The 15,628-nt window shown below is 33.8% G+C and overlaps 1 pseudogene; it reads right to left on the bottom strand.

Annotated features, from left to right (window-relative positions):
* Positions 1–1,087: 1,087 nt before the first annotated feature.
* Positions 1,088–2,409, bottom strand: LOC120199483 (annotated as a pseudogene).
* Positions 2,410–15,628: the final 13,219 nt, after the last annotated feature.

Raw genomic sequence — 15,628 nt, 5'->3', positions numbered from 1 at the left:
TTAATTCATTAGACTCGAACCAAAATTAAACCTAAAATCTATCCTCAACCCGTATCTCCCCTGTCGGTCTGGCCCATACCCATTTATTCAACCGGTTAACCTAGAAAAAAATCCAAGCGGCCAAAAGAACGGAGAACGATTTGGACTAAATTAGAAATTGTGATTGAATGTTAAAAATCTGGAAAAAAGGATAGAAAAATTAGCAATTAAAATTAGAAAGAAAGAAAGAAAGAAAGCAGAATTGAATGAAAAAGACCAAACTAATTTTGAGATTTTCTGGTGAACGATACCTCCATTTGTGAACTCGTACGGTGAAAAAAACCCTCTACGACAAGTGGGCAAGGATATCTGAGACCAAATTCATCAGACGACGGAGCTCCGAGCTTGAGACTGGTAACACCCGCGAGTTTTTTAATTTATATCTACACAGCCACAACTCTAACTTTCAGTCTTTCAGAGCTTTTAGGAGAGGAAAAATGGTTGAAAACTTAAAATGTAAAAAAATGAAAACTTAAAACGACTCGAATCCCTCTTTACTGCTTTATTGTTTTCTATGGGACTTTATTGCTTTATTTTTTCAATGAGACTTTATTGCTTTGTTGTTTTCCATGTACTTTTATTTATTTATTTATTTTTTCATCTTGCAACTTGCAACTTAGTTTGCTTGTTTATTTTAATTTTATGTTCTATGAGCTTTTTTAATGTCACAATTCAATTAATTCCGTCTTTTGTTTGTTTGAAAAAACATTTTAAAAGGAAGAAAACGCCAGAGGCTTCATGTTAAGAAAAAAAAGATAAACTACTCCAATGGTTATTAATGTTTGGGTAAATTTTTGTTTTCACTATTGATGTTTCAAAAGTTACAAATTATTTTCACTACCGTTATCGTTTGTTACAAATTGGTCAATTAACAGGCTTACCTGGATGGTATAAATACACAAATAGTCCATGTTATTTATATATTCTTTCAATTTGATCATAGTTTTAATAAATTAAAATATATTTATTTTTAATTCTTATAAATAATTATATAATTACACATGCCATTATTCAAAAATAAAAATAATAATCTTGTAAAGATTGAAACTTACCAAATATCCCCTATAAATGAAATATATAATTGAAATTTGTATGAAGTTTCGTAAGAGAAGAATAAAAATGTTGAAAGCGGAGAATTCTTGAAAGTTACTGTTTGAGCTTTCCAATGGAGAGTAGAAAGTAAAACGGGTAAAGGAAAAGCAGAAGGGAGCAGCAGTTTATGCTTCCCAGCCTCAAGGGTAGTCGCACGGGCTACACGGTTCACACCGAGGGTAAAGGCACCCATCCGGAGACTGCAATCGTGCTTCTGGCACATGTTCTTTATGTTATGAAAAGCTCGAGTAATGTACTTGTTCAGCTCCTTGTTCACTTTCTCCTCGTCCCACATGAATCCTTAGATGTTCTGCCAAATCACATGGAAAATAAATGTACCATCCTTATGCTGTTCTCGCAATTCTATAGCAGTAAGAGTTGCTTTATTTTGAAAGGTTTATAAGTTGAAATTTAAAAAGATGAGATACCTCACTCGAGTAGGGGAGAAGTTCAGCTCATCTGCTTCTGGATCTGTGGGATGGTTTGCTGCCTCTATAATAAACTTGGCTTTCACATCTACAGCATTTTCCCTTGAAAGTAGAAGATAAATAAGTCAATATGTGAGACAATCAGTATGAGAAGCAATCATGGGGATATAAGATTACATCAACTACCAATATGGTTGGAAATTGATTCTAACCTGTTCAGGACTCCACCTAAAGCACATGGGATGAGAACATCACATTCATGTACAAGCAGTTCATTTGGATCCATGGAATCTCCTCCGCCGAAGCTTTTCATACTGCCAGTAGCTTCTCTGTGCTTTACCAGTTCTGGTATATCGATTCCCTTTGGATTCTTGATAGCACCGGTTACGTCACTCACCGCAACAATCTTACCACCCTTCTCGTGTATAAGCCTTGACGCCCAAGACCCCACATTACCAAAACCCTATGAAAATTTAACAATAATACGATCATTAGAAAAAAGAAGAAGGAAGTTTTGAAGCATCTCAAAGTGAAATGCATTTTAACCATGTAACAATTGGTGTTGATTATACCTGAATAACAAATGACATCCCCTTTATTGACTTCCCATATTCAGCAAGCAAAGCTTCAGTTGCATATACAACACCTCGCCCAGTTGCAGCCTCCCTTCCTAGGGATCCGCCAAGATCCTAAGATTTCCAGTATAAGTATATCTAGGTTTTGTTGTCAAACATTCAGTAAAAGTATTAAAATTGTCTTTAGCACTTACTATAGGCTTCCCTGTAACAACAACTAGTGAGTGTCCATGAAACTTTGAGTATTCATCCAGAATCCATGCTATGGTCTGCGCTTACTCATTTTTACTTTTTTATATATTATAAAATAGTAAAAATATTTATATATTTGTTGAATGGATAAATGAAAAATTGAAAAGTAATTCAATATTTATCAACGTTAATTTTTTTGTTTTTATAACTAAAAAAAATTAATTATTTTGTATAAAAATATATCATTATTTATAAGAATTAAAATAAATATATTTTAATTTATTAAAATTAGGATCAAATTGAAAGAATATATAAATAACATGGACTATTTGTGTAATTACACCATCCATGTAAGCCTGTTAACTGCTGTTAACAGGCCACATGTGTTTTCCGTCACGCATGTTAACGGCGAGTGACCAATTTGTAACAAACGATAACGGTAGTGACCGATTTGTAACTTTTGAAACATCAGTGCTGAAAACGAAAACTTACCCAAACATTAGTGACCATTGGCGTAGTTTACCCAAAAAAATTACAAGTTGATTTAAAAATTCTTCAAGGGGATACCATAAAAAGACCAAAGATTATATAATATCATCCTATTGATCATGAAGAAATTCGAATGACTTATTTGTTGAAAGGTCTTTGACAACCAAAAGAACACAAGTTTCCTAAGAACTATAATGATAAGTTATGAAGTTTCAATCATAAGTGGTTCGAGAGTATAAAAGTTGATTAGAATATAGTGTATCCAAAAATGAATCATTTTGTTTATATTGTTACCATATGAGACCAGAATCTAAATGAGAGCAACGAGGAGGTGATGCATTTGTTGTTGACGGATTTAAAGATTAGAAAGATAAGAGCAGATTGTAACTTCATGTTCGAGGTCATAATAGTGTACATAATGTAGCTTGAAGAAAATGTGAAGCTCTAATGAATCAAAAACAACATGTTGAAGTTGTCATTACGAAGCAATCTAATCAAGCCAAACAAGAATATTGAACTCATCTTACAACTACAGTTGATTGTGTTTGATTCCACTTGTGATAAGGATTGACTTTTCATGGACATGATGAGTTTTACGATTCTTGTAATCAAAGTAACTTTCTAGAGGTATTACAATTTCTTGCTACTCATAACAAAAATGTTAACAAAGTTTTAAAAAATGCTCGTGATAATCTTAAACTAGTAGCACTGACTATACAAAAAGATATTGTTAATGCAACTTCTAGTGAGATTACTTGTGCAATTATTGATGATTTTGGAAGTGAGTTTTTTTCTATTTTAGTTGATGAGTCTCGTGACATATTTGTTAAAGAGAAAATGACTATCGTTCTACACTATGTAGATAAGAAAGGAAGAGTTGTTGAATGATTTTTGTGTCTTGTTCATGTTTATAATACTGTTTCTGCTTCACTTATGAATGTTCTTTAAAATGTGTTTGCAACTCATGAATTATGTTTTTCAAGAATAAGGGGACAAGATTATGACGGGGCAAGTAATATGCAAGGAGAATTTAATGGGCTTAAAAGTTTGTTTCTAAGAGATAATGAGTGTGCTTTTTAATGTTCATTGCTTTACACATCAGCTTCAATCAACGCTTGTTGATGTTGCTAAAAATCAAGTTAAGGTTGCCTTTCTTTTTAATTTGGTTGGTAGTGTGGTTAATGTGGTTGATGCTTCATGTAAGATAAAACAAATCATTCAATCTAGCCAAATGATTAAGGTAAGATAAGCAATACAAAGTGGTGAAATCTTTAGTGGTCGGGGATTGAATCAAGAAACTGTTATAAAGAGAGCTAAATACACTCGTTGTGGTTCACATTATAAATTTTTTTAACTTGATTGCCATGTTTTCTTCTGTGATGGATGTGCTTCAAATTATTCAGAAAGATGGAACACACTCAAAACAAAGAGCTGAAGCTTGTATGTTGAGTTCTTTACAGTCTCTCCAGTTTGTGTTTAATTTACACTTGATGAAAAATCTATTAGGAGTTACTAATGAATTATCTCAAGCATTGCAACGAATTGATCAAGAAACTGTGTATGCCATGCAATTAGGGTGTCTAAGCAACATTTACAAATGGTAAGAGATGTGGGATGTGTCGCAATGGTCATTCGGGTGGCCCCTGGATCATATTTCAACTTAAAGTGAATTTTACCTTTATGGAGTTGCCACCAACTATAACACCCTCAGACCGATACGGGTGATCCGATCTGATCTGGGGTGTCACATTAGGGTCACTAGAGTGACCCATATTGAAAATCCTAGAAAATTTATTTATTTTTGTTAATCCATTTAAAACTGTAAAATAATTTATAGATAAATTACAAGTTTAGAAAATCATTTATATATTAAAAATAGAATTAAAAAAATATCCAATAATAAAATAAGTTTTCATACTCAAATATAAAACAGAATACAAACTATATGCCCTTATTTACATGAACCATACTCCGCAAGCAACGCCGGCGAAATTCCTTTACTGATGTCAATAAACACACATGATCAAACTCTTTAACCTGAAATGGTAAGTAACAGAGTGAGCTTTGGAAAGCTAAGTAATACATAACTACCAGATGAATACAATAGGTCATCAGGTATATGGTAAAGCACAACTTTCCTTAGTGGGACATACATCATCAGATTCTATCAGTGATTTTAGATTCCATTAGCTAAGTCTTCAATTACAAATAGGAATTTACAATATGAAAAAAGTATTCAGAGAGATATATTCAGAAGATGGAATTGGGGAGTATAGTGTGTTCCAACAAACCAGAGAAATGTGTACAGTTCCTTCAAAATCATTTGCAGTTTAAAACATATTTTAAAACCATAGTAATACCCTCTAATCGAACACCGATATGTAGTTCCCCATAATTGCATCCATAAGGACTTACCTTAGGCTCATTGGGCGTAGGAGCCAACCTAAGTGATTATCTTGGGGCCTAAGAGCCTACCCAAGAGTGTACCTTGGGGCCTAAGAGTCTACCCAAGGGAATAAATTGGGGCCTTAGAGCCTACCCAGGGAAATAACTTAGGGCCTCAAATCCTACCCAAGTGTCATGTTAGGTCCGTAAGGATTTACTAGCTTGATCAGAGTTGAACTTCCATACTCTAGAATGCTACCTAGACAATATCCCAATAAATCGATTCATACAGTAATCCAATAATTTCCATGATATATAAATATGCCATAATTATATTTTCTAGTGAAAATAGGTAACCAAAGAGCACATATCATGTCACCGTAGTTCATAAACAGTAAATCAATACATCAGTAAGTCAAGAATATCGAACACTTAAAATATTCAGTAAATCAGTAACTTCAGTGAATCATATTTCAGAACAGATAAAACAATCATATAATACATAGGGAACACACTAGGGGATCTAGTTATTTTCCAGGTGTACTTGATATTTATCAGGTAGGGAGCCACGAAATTTCTGCAAACTCATTGAATTTCAGAACGAGGTCCCTATAAAATGGGAGTTTAATAGCTAACAGATTCATTAGTCATTCAGGAAATGATTTATCAAGATCATAGTATTTAGATATATCATCAAGGTATTCCAGAATTATTACATCAAAATTTATTCAGGATTTAGACATTCCTAAAGTGATTCCATCAATCAAGCTTATAAGGGAATATTAGTCATTTATTTCATTAGGAATTTGATAAATCAATTTAATAAGGGTATGCAGCGATTTTCAGAATTCCATATTTCAAGCATCTTAACAAGTTTTCAATTTCAATCACACTGTACAATTCCCTGCAAAGGTGACACTTATCAATTATGTAGGTAGAGAAACTCTACGACTATTCATTTCTTAAAATTGGCTGCACTATAGAATCGAATTGATCACCTTCATAACCATATTTGAAAGGATCATGAGGAGGCGAACATGTATTTAATAAGTATTTATTTACTTCCCGAACTCTAATAGTATTAAGGATGATCGACCTACTTAGGTCGTACTCTATAAACCTCAAGGGTGTTACAACATTTAAAGCTTCACCGGTATCTTCAGAAGTTATCCAAAGATATTTGCTTAATCCAAGTCATGAGGATATTTAGATCATTCTGGTATTCAAGCTAGCTTTATTCATTCCAGAGCTTAAGGGTATTCATCATTCCAGGGCTTGAGGGTATTTGTTATTTCACACTTAAGGGGTATTTTGATCATTTTACAGTTCAAGGGTATTTCAATCCTTTCATTCCGTCCAGTCTTTCCATCTAATTCAAACTTGTCATTTATTTAAGTCATTTCGAACATTTCTGACAACAAGAGTACTTTCGATAAATTAGTCTTCGAGTGAATGCTCATAAATTAGAAATTCTGGGTCTAGTACATTCTCAGAGGTTACGAACTATTTATCAGAAATCTTCCGAACAAAATAGGAACTTAACAATTAAATCAATAATTTATCGGATACGGATTCTCACTGTACTTTCTCAATCAGGGTCAATCAATGCTATTTTTACCTCTCAAAGGTTATTTCGTACTTTCTCATCTAGGTATTTTCGGTGTTTTAATTTTTAATAAGAGTAATCAAATTTTAAGTGTTATGAGGTTAAATGCTTTACTGGCTAATCACGAAACTTGGAATTGTTCCTTATAAATCTTCTAATTTCTTATACGATCTATCAAAGTTTTATTCAGTTATATACATTTTACTGTATTCGAATCGAGTTTAGAAATAATTAACTATACATATGAGATGAAACATATTCATCCATGCACTTAGCAATACCAACATGTAACGTAAAACATGCATAGGGTAGTAAAGTATAACCTCGATTCTCAAGCTACACGGGTCAAACATTCAAACTCTATTCAATCATTTTTAAACTTGAATCCAAGGTCCAATAATATATTGGATACAGATCAATAGAAATTACATCATAAACGGAGCTTAATTGCGAGAAACAGATTAAATTGGGAGGTTAATTAGTGAAAAACAACTTATCATGTTCGAACTTGGCAAAACAAACCTAAAAAATAGACTCAAGATGTCGAAAAACATTAGGATATGTGTTCCAAGAAAAAGCCAACGCCGATCAACGCCCGGTCAATGGCTCGGCTTCGCTCGGTGTGGCTTGGCTCAAACGGATTGTAATAGATTAGTCCAATCGATTCAAAACGATTTAGACCCCATGGTTGACAAAAGTAACCCACGTGTCGCTTCGATCGTCGATTCGTCGTGAAATTTTCCAGTCTTGTAGATCAACACCTCGAGAGTCTCATGGTGGTGGCAGTGTGGTGAACAAATGTCGAGGTCGGTTGAAAAAGAGGAAAAATTGAAACAAAGGAGATGGGTTTTTGACATATCTTTGGGATAAATTTACGGTGAACGACGCTGATTTTTGGAGCGAGGTTAAAGGGGTTTTGTTCGCCAGTTGATGGCGAGTCAAAAGTTGGTGGTAGTATACTCCAAAGATGGTATGACGACGAGAAATCAACGAAGGGGCGGCGACTAGAGATTAGGGTTAGGGAAAATTTTGGAATTTAGGGTTTAGGTATTATAAGCTGAGCCTTAAACCTTTAAAATATATATTTAATAAAAAATCACTAACAGTACCCTAGCCTAATGGTATGGTGATGGTAGACTATACATGGGACAAGGGTTCGAAACCTCTCAGCCACACCCTTACCTATTTTATTTAATTTTTTTCTTTCTTACCTATTTTATTTTTTTGCCGAAAAAAAAGAGAAAATTCAGGATCAAGTCCCTGAACTTCTTACAGATTCAAAACTGAGCTGCAAGTTTTGAAACTTGCAATTCAATCGCTTAATTAACTAAATTAATTTTTTATATTTTTATTTTAAAATAGGGTTGTGATAATTCTCCCCTCCTTAAAGAAATTTCGTCCTCGAAATTTACCCAAGTTATAAAAATGTGGACTAAACCTTAATCAGATGATTATGCACATATCTATTCTTTGTCAAAATTCCAGAATCTAAACATAATTCTCCTCGTAGAACCAAACATACCTTAATTACCAATCCTTAATCAGAATATCACTTGCTTACTTTCAGTGCAACATGCAAAATAACTATTTTCTTTTATACGAGCAACATCACCTTGAGATTTATACTTTTACCAAGTATTTGAACATTTACTTTAATCTCATAGAGGTCAAATAATTGAGGTACAAAGCTCATAACTTATTGGGTTTCAAACTCGTAAAATTTGGAACAAGAATGATTCCAAAAATTCTTTAATTCAGTACATCAGTTCAGAACTTTAGGGGGGAGAACACCTTAACACAACTTGGACCAAAATCATGCTGTTCAATCTAGTTGGGTAGTAGTTCTTAATATCAAAACATTACTTATAAAGTTGGCTATGGGTTTATCATCACAGAACGTTTATGGGGGTAACAACTCAAATTCAAGTCGGGAGTCAGGTCATAATTCTCGAACAAATAATCTCCTACGTTACTCACAGGGTAACTTCTAAAATTGAGATGAATACTGACATTATTCCTTTTTATACATAGATTGAGTCATACCATATAAGATACTTTGGTACACTTATTACAGAATGATTACTTGACATTAGAATTTTGGCTCAGAAGAGTACGATCATAATCTAGGAGCATGTACAGACCAGACATCCTATGATAGTCGATCGATCGATCTATCCAGAAGACTCAACTCAAACTAAGCTCTGATACTAGTAAATGTAATAACCTCAGACCGATACAGGTGATCCGATCAGATCTAGGGTGTTATATTAGGGTCACTAGAGCGACTCAGATTGAAAATCCTAGAAAATTTAATTTTTTTTTGTTAATCCATTTAAAACTGTAAAATAATTTATAGAGAAAATACAAAATTAGAAAATCATTTATATATTAAAAATAGAATTCAACAATATCCAATAATAAAATAAGTTTTCATACTCAAATATAAAACATAATACAAACTGTATGCCCCTAATTTCATGAACATTATTCGACAAGCGATACCGGTGAAACTCCTTTTCTAATGTCAATAAAAACACATGGTCAAACCCTTTAACCTGAAATGGTAAGTAACAGAGTGAGCTTTGGAAAGCTCAGTAATACAGAACTACCAGATGAATGTAATAGGTCATCAGGTATATGGTAAAGCACAGCTTTCCTTAGTAGGACAAACATCATCAGATTCTATCAGTGATTTTAGATTCCATTAGCTAAGTCTTCAATTACAAATTGGATTTTACAGTCTGAAAAAAGTATTCAGAGAGACATATTCAGAAGATGGAATTGGGGAGTCTAGTGTGTTCCAACAAAATTTGAGAAATGTGTATTGTTCCTTGAAAATCATTTGTAGTTTAAAACATATTTTAAAACCACAGTAATACCCTCCAACCGAACACCAATATGTAGTTCCCCATAATTGCATCCATAAGGACTTACCTTAGGCTCATTGGGCGTAGGAGCCAACCTAAGGGATTATCTTATGGCCTAAGACCCTACCCAAGAGTGTACCTTGGGGCCTAAGAGCCTACCCAAGGGAATATATTAGGGCCTTAGAGCCTACCCAGGGAAATAACTTGGGACCTCAAATCCTACCCAAGGGTCACCTTAAGTCCGCAAGGATTTACTAGCTTGATCAGAGTTGAACTTCGATACTCTAGATGCTACCCAAACAATATCCCAATAAATTGATTCATACAGTAATCCAGTAATTTCCATGATATATAAATATTCCTTAATTATAGTTTCCAGTGAAAATAGGTAACCAAATAGCACATATCTGTCACCGTAGTTCATAAAAGAGTAAATAAATACATCAGTAAGTCAAGAATATCGAACACTTAAAATATTTAGTAAATCAGTAACTTCAATCATAACAGATAAAACAATCATATAACACATAGGGAACACACTAGAGGATCTAGTTATTTTCCAGGTGTACTTGATATTTATCAGGTAGGGAGGCACGAAATTTTTGTAAACTCATTGAATTTCAGAACGAGGTCCCTATAAAATGGGAGTTTTATAGATAGCAAATTCATCAGACATTCAGGAAAGGATTTATCAAGATCATATTATTCAGATATATCATCAAGGTATTCAGGAATTATTGCATCAAATTTTATTCAGGATTTAGACATTCATAAAGTGATTCCATCAATCAGGCTTATAAGGGCATATTACTCATTTAATTCATTAGGAATTTGATAAATCAATTTAATAAGGGTATGCAACGATTTTCAGAATTCCATATTTCAAGCATCTTAACAAGTTTTCAATTTCAATCACACTGTACAATTCCCTTCAAAGGCGACATTTATCAATTACGTAGGTAGAGAAATTTTACGAATATTCATTTCTTAAAACTGGCTGCACTACAGAATCGAATTGATCACCTTCATAACCATATTTGAACGGACCATGAGGCGACGAACATGTATTTAAGCAATATTTATTTACTTCCTGAACTGTAATAGTCTTAGGGATGATCGAACTACTTAGGTCGTACTCTATAAACCTCAAGGGCGTTATAACATTTAAAGCTTCATCGATATCTTCAGAAGTTATCCAAAGATATTTTCTTAATCCAAGTCATGAGGATATTTAGATTATTCTGGTATTCGAGGTAGCTTTATTTATTCCAGAACTTAAGGGTATTCATCATTTTAGGGCTTGAGGGTATTTTAGGTTATTTCAAACTTAAGGGGTATTTTGGTCATTTTACAATTGAAGGGTATTTCAATCCTTTCCTTCCGTCTAGTCTTTCCATTTAATTCAAACTTGTCATTTATTTAAGTCATTTCGAATAATTCTGACTATAAGAGTACTTTCGATATGTTAGTCTTCAGGTGAATGCTCATAAATTAGAAATTCTGGGTCTAGTGCATTCTTAGATGTTACGAACTATTTATCAGAAATCTTTCGAACAAAATAGGAACTTAATAGTTAAATCAATAATTTATAGGATATGAATTTTCACGGTACTTTCTCAACCAGGGTCAATCATACCTCTCAAAGGTAATTTCGTAATTTCTCATCTATGTATTTTCGGTGTTTTAATTTTTAATAAGAATAATCAAATTTTAAGGGTTATGAAGTTAAACGCTTTACTTGCTAATCACGAAACTTGGAATTGTTCCTTATAAATCTTCTAATTTCTTATACGAGCTATCAAAGTTTTATTCAGTTATATACATTTTACTGCATTCGAATTGAGTTTAGAAATAATTAACTATACATATGAGATGAAACATATTCATCCATGCACTTAGGAAGACCAACATGTAACGTAAAACATGCATTGGGTAGTAAAGTATTACATCGATTCTTGAGCTACACCGGTCAAACATTCACTCTATTCAATTATTTTTAAACTTGAATCCAATGTCCAATAATTTCTTGGATACATATCAATAGAAATTACATCATAAACGGAGCTTAATTGCGAGAAACAGATTGAATCAGGAGGTTAATTAGTGAAAAATAGCTTATCATGTTCGAATTTGGAAAAACGGACCTAAAAAATGAACTCAAGAAAAATATTAGGATATGTGTTCCAAGAAAAAGTCAACACCGATCAACGCCCGTTCAACGACTCGGCTTTGCTCGACGTGGCTTGGCTCAAACGAATTGGTCTAGATCAGTCCAATTGGTTCAGAACGGTTCAAACCCCATGGTTGACAAAAGACGCCCCGTGTCTCTTCGATCGTCGGTTTGGCGTGAAATTTTCTTATCTTATAGATCAACACCTCGGGAGTCTCATGGTGGTGGCAGAGTTGCGAAAAAATGTCGAGGTTGATTGAAAAAGAAGAAAAATCGAAACAATATGAATGGATTTTCAACGTAGCTTTGAGATAAATTTACGGTGAACGGCGCTGATTTTTGGAGCAAGGTTAAAGGGGTTTTGTTCGCTAGTTGATGGAGAGTCGAATGCTGGTGGTAGTGCACTTCAAAGATGGTCTGACGACGATAAATCAACGAAGGGTCGACGTCTAGAGATTGGGTGTAATATCCCAAAAATTTAGACAATGACCAAAATGAAAATTTTGATAGTTTGATGATCAAAGTATAAAATTAGAAAAAAGTTGAGGAATTAGGTGATAAATTTCCTAGAGAGAATTTTATTCCATAAATATATAGTTTACTCTTGAGAGTGGAGTTTTTATAGAAATCATATTTTTGGATTTGAAATTTTAGTAAAGAAAATGTTGAGTTAATCGATTGACGAATATGGCCAAGAGGGGGGTGAATTGGCAATTAAAATTTTGGTGGAAGCTTTTGCAGAAAATTGAAAGTAATTGCACATCGATTTAGAGTGGTTCGACTTTATCAACCAAAGTCTACGTCCACTACCTTAGCTATCCACACTAAGTATTTTCCAACAAATTCACTAATTTGTTCTTTCTTTTGAGGACAAAGAGTAACCTTACAGCTCCCTCAAGAATTATACCCCAAATTCTCGAGCACATTCTTTTTCAAAGAGAAATACCAAATTTGCAAACTTACAAGAAAAACCTCACAAGGTAAGATGTTTGCACAATTCTAGAACAAGAAAAGAACACTCACAAATAATTACAAATAAGCACAAATGGTGTTCTTTGAAAGCAAAAAGAATATTGAAAGGAAAATTGGCTTGACTTGCACAAACTTGATGTTTGATGCTTTCTCTCTTGTTTCTCTATGATTTCTTGTTGCTTGATGTTTCTTTTTTTATCAATGGCTTCTAAGCTTGTTTAAATACTCCTTGAATCAATTCTGAACGTTGGTGATAATTAGTGGAGTCAATAGAGCCGTTTAAGTGTGAAAACAATTAATTAATACAGTGCATCGATGCATACCCATGGTGCATCGGTGCATCAGTGTAAAATTCAAATATTTTGACCGTTGGAACCTTGGTGCATCAGTGCACTAAGAGTGCATCGATGCATCAAGTGCATTCGATGTTTCAAAATAGCCTGAGTGCATCGGTGCACTAAGAGTGCATCGATGCATCAAGTGCATTCGATGTTCTTATAAAATCCTCTGTGCATCGGTGCATGGTGTGCATCGATGCATAGAATGCATTCGATATTCAATTTAATTCATGGTGCATCGATGCATGGATTGGTGCATCGGTGCATCAATCTGAAAATTGATTTTAGGCTTGATTTTGGTTCAAAATACTTTGTGAAAATTGTTTCAAAAATAGTTTAAGTATAAATCACAATTTTACACATTTAGTAAGAATTTAAAATATTTTTTAAAAGACTTGGAGTAATAGTTTGACATTCAATTAATTTGAATTGAATATATTTAGAAAATCATTTGTAAAATCTTAAAATTCATTTAAACTTAATTTGTTATATCGAAATATCAAAATGTTTTCAACAATCTCCCCCTTTTTGATATAACAAAACATTTGTGTTATTTTAAGATTTTCTAATTTTGAAATCAGTTTTGAAAGATTACTCCCCCTTACTAAAACACTTTTCCCCTTAAAAACATTTCAACACTTAACATTTATTTCTCCCCCTTTTTGTTAAATCAAAAAGCTTCGAAACATTTTAAACAAGTTAGAGAGAGATATAGCCAATTGATATTATATTTATATTAAGCTGCTAAGATCACAAACAAAAGAGAGATTAGCCATTAGTTTCATAAATCAATATTCATATATCATGCAATGGACAATTGGTCATATTGCAACTAAAATAACTGATGCATATGTTGTAACAAACCAAAATATATATAAAATATCAAACAGTCATCCAATCAATCAAAGAAAGATAACCCAAAATGTTTTAACAATTCAAGTTCATCCCAAAAACAATCAAAGAAAGATAAGTCTATTCATCCATTGAAGGATCGGGAGGAGGAGGAGGGTAACGAGCTCTCATCTCAAGTGAGAGTGCATCCAGACGATCATTCATATCTTGTTGTCGAGCTCCCAAGGTAGAGAGCTGTGACTCAATGAATATGAAGCGCGAATCCATGGACGCATACCGTAAATCAAATGTCTCCAAAAACGAACGAAAATACGGAGGCATTTGTTCTTCTTGTGGAGCTGGTTCCGGTGCAGGCTCGTCATCGGGTATGTGATCATCTATGTCTTGCATAAGCTGTTGGAAATCAGGATCATCGTCATCAGCAGGAGCCGAAGGAGGAGGAGGAGCACGAGAGGAGCTAGGAGCAGCTCGAGAGGAACTAGCTCCCGGAGTTTGCTTGCCGGGTCTAAAAACCCATTGACCGGTTACCTCGTCTTGCTTCCAATCTGCTTTCTTCAATGATGTGAGATTGATTTGATTTTGAAGTGGGATAGGATTGTCAAGAGAGACGTCTAGACCAAGTTTGATAGAGAGGTTACTAAGAAGACATCCATAAACTAATGTTTCGACATGTTTTGAAGGAACGATATTTATGACATCAACTAGTTGACTGAAGATAATGTGGGGTAGATTGATTTGGATTTTATGTTTAAGACAATACATCCACCATAAATCCCTAGCACGAAGAGTGGAGTACCTACCTCCGGATAGTCTAAACCACCAAGATATCATCAAATGGAGAAAACGATCGTGATGAGATCGTAGAGTACTAACACTTGAGTTTGGAACATAGGGATATTCCACACTTTCACACTCATTATAAACACCACATCATCTAACCCAAACGGAAAGCTATAGTCTCGGGGTCAATATTAATATATTGGCCTAAAAGATAGGATCTAATGGCTATAGTTCCACATTGAGTTTCATTTTGAATACACACCGCATTGGAATAAAAAATTCAGACCAGTTGTTGATAGACGATAGGTTTAAGCTTAAACAATTTATCAAACTTCCAAGCTTTAAGAGTTGGAAGGTATTCGAAATTGATGTCAACCATAGCTTGAAGCGAAGGAATACGCTCTTCACGAATTCTATAAGTTTGGAAAGAATTTCTGTACCTAGAGTACAGTTCGTCTCTACGACGCTCAGACATGTTAAAACATGAACCTAATAGACTAGTGGGTGGTGGAGGAACGGGATTTGGCGGTTGGTTTGAATGATAACGACTAGACGAAGTTCTAGGACGTTTTGGATTAGACATGATTAAAAGAAACGGAATAAGGAATATTACCTGCAATTTGAAAACATATGTATGCACAATCAATCCCAAAACTCAATTGAGTACTCAATATTTCAAGGTTCTCTAAATCAATCCTAATGGGCATGTTTTGAAAACTATTAAAAATTGATAATCATAATAATATAGTTTTCATGAAAACAAAAACAATTAAATCAAAAATCTTACTATTTTTTTTAATTTTCGAAATCCAATTTTTTTTTGAATTTTTTTTTTGTTTTGGA

This window comes from Hibiscus syriacus, unplaced genomic scaffold, assembly GCF_006381635.1.
Source record: "Hibiscus syriacus cultivar Baekdansim isolate YM2019G1 unplaced genomic scaffold, ASM638163v2 tig00000340_pilon, whole genome shotgun sequence".
In the NCBI taxonomy this organism is placed as follows: domain Eukaryota; kingdom Viridiplantae; phylum Streptophyta; class Magnoliopsida; order Malvales; family Malvaceae; genus Hibiscus; species Hibiscus syriacus.
Note: the sequence above shows the minus strand (reverse complement) of the source record. Positions and strands in the feature narration are given on the sequence as shown.